Raw genomic sequence first — 6,000 nt, 5'->3', positions numbered from 1 at the left:
CGCACACACACACTCTCTCTCTCTCTCTCTCTCTCTCTCTCTCTCTCGCTCTCTGTCTTAAATCGTTAATTATTAAACAAGGTTCTTTCAAAAGTGAATGGTTAACTGTCAAGTTTTTCACACAAGAAAATCAATAATGAGTTAAACTTGTTACCTGAAGAGGAAGCCGATTCGCTCCATCTTAGTCGTTCCTTCACATTTAAGAATGATTTTGAGAAATTAAATTTGTGCTAATTTTGGATTTGGAACAAAGGGGAACATCCACTGCCGGGTGAAAAGGTTTTCTATTATTATTGCCTTTTGCAACTACTTACTTGACTTGATTGTTTTGTATGATGTTTTTACGTTGCATAGAACCAGTGGTTATTCAGCTACGAGAGTGAACTTCTATCACCAGAAATACACATCTCTCACAAGGAATCGGTGGTGGCAGCCCAACACCATACCGACCACGCCACTGAGGCGCTACTACATACTTGAGGAGCTGGATTTTCGACATTAATTCTTATTAATTAAAGACTTAAGACAGAAACAGGCTCAACACTGCACCTGATATGCGCGTAGCATTGTCTTCCTCTGTTCCCAACTGGAACAGGTGCTTGTGAACAAACAAGCACATCCATCTCATTAAACGCCATTTTTTTCATATGTTATTTACTTCACCTTTGTGTTGGAATTTCCTTAAAATTTATTTTTCTAAAAATACTATTTTTTCATTCATACAGACAGATACATATAATTCCAATATGTGAGGAATATAATAAAAATAAATATAAATTGTCCGTGCTACATGAATGAACCTAATAAATAGTTTGTCTTTATTACATGTGGGTATAATGGGTCGCATTCAACAATGGATCGCAGTAAAAAAAGAAAAGTTTAAAAATGCAGGTCTTCCTGACTGTCTCCCTATCATTAGAGAGAGAGAGAGAGAGAGAGAGAGAGAGAGAGAGAGAGAGAGAGAGAGAGAGAGAGAGAATTTGAAGTTTGCTCAACTTTCAGGATTAATGGAAAAACCTTCTTTAGTTGAAATGTCGACATTGTTCTCGGGGGGAATGGTTCCTATTAACAATTTTCTCGCATACCCAAGAACTTGGCAACATGCTAACATGAAGCTTTGGGCATCATTACATACAATGCACTTGCATATATGTATACGTATATACTTACATACAATAGCATATGTATATTGTATATGTATACATCAGTATATATACGTATAATCATTCATACATTACCCCCTCTCTCTCTCTCTCTCTCTCTCTCTCTCTCTCTCTCTCTTTCACATATTTGTGTCAAGGTTACATCACTCTCTCTCTTTGTTTCACACACGTGTGTCAAGGTTACATCACTGTGTCTTATTTATAATAGTTCAATCATAAATTAGACATTTTAATATTCATGCGAATATTGCCGTGACCGAGACATTTCTACGACAAGAAAATAATACCAATCTCATTTTCCCTTCCCCAAAATATCCGCGAGAATAACAAGTCCATTTCGTTCGTAAGATAGGAAACGCATCTCGGGACGTTTATCGCTTCCTGAAACTGCTCACAGGATTAAAGGCGATGTCCCATCGAAGACGTTTGCACTGGAAAACGTTTTTCAACGTAAATATCATTGTGGGTTGTGTTCAATATGCTGAGGATCATTCCCTCGGGAGATTGCAAAACAAAATATAATTTGTCAAGTGGGCGAGGATTCTATTTGAACTTTATCTTCCTTTCCTCTCTTTCTCTCGAAAGAGAAGTCAAACAATTTCAATTTGTCAAGCACTGGTTAATGCGCAGTCTACGGTAGTTCGACTATCGAGTTAGCATCACTACAAACAGTACTAAGGTACTATATCTGTTTTTCAATTTCCTGTAAGAATTTAAAGTATTATTACGTTTTTTATGACGTATCGAGTTTCTGCGCCTTTTTCTCTCGTTTCAAGATTTTTCTTAATAATTCTTTTCGTAATTCCTCTTTCGTTCTGACGCACTGAACTAAAATGCTAATAAGGGTCGAATTAAAAACACTCCCCACAACAGCTCTCTTTATTCCAAGTTCTTTGGGATCATTTGCAAGATTTTCAGAAAATTCCTGATTAGTTTTCTTTATAATTACTCCAAGCGTTCATTTATTCTCTCTGCCTTTAAAGCATATTTAACTCATAAGCAGGACAACTGTAGGTACAAATGTTTACTCCACAGACACACATCTAAGAAACCTACGACCAGATCAACCAAGAGACAATAACCAGCCAAGTGCAAGGACAAGGTGTATCCTTAATATCCCCAATAGACCAGGGAACCACTATTTAGGAGAAGGCCATGCAACTGCCATCTAGTCGAGAGCAGATGGCCAAAGCTGGCCGGCAAAATGGCAGAGTCAAGCTGACCTGAGCTGCTGAGCAAAAGACTTACAAGATTCGGCATTGAGGCCTCTTGGACAACAGTACCCAGGGCATTACTGAAAATAGACCTTATTATAATTTGCGTGGGTTTGTCCACCGTACTGCCACGATAGCTAATGCATGGGTTTGTTCAGTGTATTTGACCAATGTAAGTCTGTGTATTGTATAGTTGGCACACAGGTCACTCATTAATAAAAAAAACTAACACTTTCTGTAATTTATAACAAAAGAAGAATTATGGACTATTACTGCAAAATTATGTGTTTTAGCTTATTCTGAAGGTTATCCGATATTAACATCATTCAAGTAAAAAAATATATATCAGCTAATGTTAAATCATGCTGGACTTCGGATTTTAATTCCCAAAATATTAAACATCTATTATAAGAAGGCAAGTGTATTAATGTGCTTAAGTCCTTCGAAATACAAAAAAATTACGTTAACTTAAATTTTGAACAAATTTAGTTTTTAACCCAATACTTCTACGGTATTTTAGCAGTTATAAACTAAAAGGAAACACTGCGAAGAATTATATCTCACAGCTGTGTAGTAGCCATTTACGTTACACATACAAACTTCAAAAGTAAAAGCATCTTATTTATGATAACTTTTAAAACTGTCAGAGAACTGTTCGCTTACCACCTGAAAGAAAAATCGAATGAATTGAACTTCCAATAAACCCTGGTCGTAGTTTTCTTATGACCTACAGACCAGGGGATGGGAGGGGCCTCCACCCCTACAGGGGCACCGCCCCTGTAAGGGTGGAGGTGTACATAAAGAAAATAAAGATTTGTAGGTTGGTGCAAAACTGTTTACCTCACCTTTGTTACTGGTTATTACATCAAAGGTGGAGAACAGCGTTTTATTTGTATTCCTGTATATTGATGAAAGTTATCCTGGCTACGAAAATTAGTTTTGATATCACGAACTCCTGAAAGTATATTTAATTATTGTACATATCCTGTATTAATAATACTGTCAAATTTACTTTAGAATTATCTTTAATGGGCAGTTTAATGGCAAAACGAATAAACCAACACAATTTACAAGATTTAAATTTAGGTTCGTATAAAATCTACCGCACCACTTGCAAGTATTGTTTTAAAATTTAATCTGACTAAAAACATATAGACTAAATACGAACTTCTTATTGCGAAATAATAATCCAATCCTTAATGTTGTATAACAGAAACAGCTCTCTTGTCCACATCAGATCCTGAAAAATATTTTAAGTTTGTAGAATGGCAATAAAAGATTATGAAACAAATAAGATATGGTTGGTTGGTTGGTTTTATAAAGATTAGGTGTAACACCAAGCACTTGGGCAGCAAAGGCCATTCAGGGCTTAGTGTCTAACTTAATGAATTATAAGACGTGTTATATAAAATAAAGCTGGTTTATTTCTTTGATATAATTTACTATATTTTGAAGTGGGCCATTTTCTCCCAATAGTTCTTCAAGAGGTATACTACATATTATGTTGTTGGATCTCCGTTTTTTTTTCGAATTTATGGCATTCAGTTAGCAGATGACGGACTGTGACCAGAGAACGACAATGGTCACAGTAAGGGGCCTGTCTTTCCTCGCCTTGCAACATCAAGCATTTGTGTGTTAAGTATGTATGTCCTATTCTTAATCTTGTTAATATGACATCGTCCCTTCTTTGACATTGTTGTCTATTCCAAGATTTTACAGATGATTTTAATATGTTTTAATTTATGATTTAATTCTAACCATTCTATTTCCCATTTTGATTGACAGTATTCATTTATTGTTGTTTTAATGTCATTGTAAGGTATTTGTATTTTTTTGATACTCCTTTTTTGCTGCCTTTTTGCTTCTTTATCCATGTTCATTACCCTTTGCCCACATGGGAAGGGACCCAACATAGTTTTTTTATGTTTATAGATTTCCGTTTAACTATTATACCTATCCACTCCATTATTTCTGCAATTACGGGATGAGAATTGTGTATTATTTTAGCGCTTCTAGAGCAATGTAAGAATCCGTATATTACAAAGGTATCTTTTGCCTTTCCACCATAAAAGTATGTTTGGTAATACTTCAGAAACACTCCGCACTGGATATTAAAAATAATAATCACCTACAAGAAAAGAGCATGTGAAAAGCTATATAAAAAGTGTAGTCATTATATGAGAGATTGAACGGGGAAGAATAAATGCTTGATAAGTTTTTACCCGAATTTTCCTAAGTCCGGAGAGATGTTTCCTCTGCGGTAATGTTTACTTTTAATGAGCCCTTTAACTCACTTTCTTACGCAAACAAAAGCAGTTCGTTACTCATTATTGGCTGAGAGGTGTGACATCGCTATGACGTCATGAGTTACATAACCAATTACAAACGACTTCAGTCGAAAACTAAGTTTCACTAGGATTTCAGCGGAATAATAAAGTTACCTGTCCAGTGTCCATTTGTATCCTTGTTTGACTAAATACTTCGAATAATGAGGAAAACCCGGCATTTTGTCTTACTGTAGCTATGGCAGAGGCAGTGGCTGGCCCTTCTGGCATTAATTTTGACAGAGACCATCGATTTCCTACCGATTGTTTGCAGTGCAATGTAGAATACGGTGAATTTTATCATTATTTGTCTAATGGTGATAGAGAAGTTGTGATTGAATATGCTCAAAGACATAATTTAATTCTAAAAAAAAAAAGCTGTGAGCATTGTGGAGCTATATGTCGGATCGACTACAACAGGAACACCTTTAGGCGTGATCGCTCTGTAGTGACGAAAGGACGTCGGCAGCGTAAGTGATGTAAAGTTAGTGTTTCCTTGTCTAGAGGAACGTGTTTTGGAAAAATCCCATCTGTTTTGAAGTTAATTTGAATTTTAAGTTAAGGTGTAGTCCTAACTTTTGTTATAACTTGGCTGAAGGGGAATTGAAGCTTTCCAAAGCATTATTATATCCTTCAACTCCATAATATTCTGGTAAGTGGGCGTATACTTTTGTTAATTTTTTTGTCCACTATTCATCCTATAAGTTAATATAGGGGCGAAGGGGAGGGGGGGCGGCGCGACACCCAAATCCATCCGCCAAGGTAAGTAGCCTTACTGTAACCCCTGTGGCTAGCTCGCGCAGCGCAACATTACCTCTTTCCAGAACATGCCGTGCTTGCCAAGATTCTTTAAATATGCGGATAAGGCGCGAAGCGCCGGTTCCGCCACGGCCTTACTGACAGCACACATAAATCGATCGTCGCGGATATGTAGTCGCTCCCTACTTTGTTTGTTGTTGTTTTGGTATCGCCGCCATATTGGTTTTGGTGTTCTTCCGCCGAAGTGGGCCCGCGATTCTGTAGGTGCTCCAAGGTTAGGTTGGGGATGTTAGGTTAGCTGGTGATCTTGTCTTAATTATGCATTTGTTATGATTATTATTGCTGCAAATGCCACCTCATCCTTTCTGGAATTTCCCCACCCAAAAACCCCGGTTCCCAAACTTGGGGGGCCCCCACCCAGCTAGTTGGGCTGGAAAAGGGTGTTAAGATAACATTTCCTCAAGAAAATAAGATCAGATTCATTGAAAATATACCATAAAATGAGGATTATTAATTGTTTTTTAGAAAACGGTGATGCGG

The 6,000-nt window shown here is 37.0% G+C and overlaps 1 long non-coding RNA gene across 1 annotated transcript in view; it reads right to left on the bottom strand.

Moving 5' to 3' along the window:
* Window positions 1-3,546: 3,546 nt before the first annotated feature.
* Window positions 3,547-6,000, bottom strand: part of LOC135214149 (uncharacterized) — a 636,319-nt gene continuing 633,865 nt past the window's right edge. Inside the window, exon 7 of the long non-coding RNA XR_010314297.1 lies at window positions 3,547-3,617. This is a non-coding gene — a long non-coding RNA (uncharacterized LOC135214149). The remainder of the gene's footprint in view (window positions 3,618-6,000) is intronic.

This window comes from Macrobrachium nipponense, chromosome 45 (assembly GCF_015104395.2).
Source record: "Macrobrachium nipponense isolate FS-2020 chromosome 45, ASM1510439v2, whole genome shotgun sequence".
NCBI lineage: Eukaryota > Metazoa > Arthropoda > Malacostraca > Decapoda > Palaemonidae > Macrobrachium > Macrobrachium nipponense.
The sequence above is the reverse complement of the archived record's forward strand: the minus strand, read 5'-3'. Positions and strand labels throughout refer to the sequence as shown.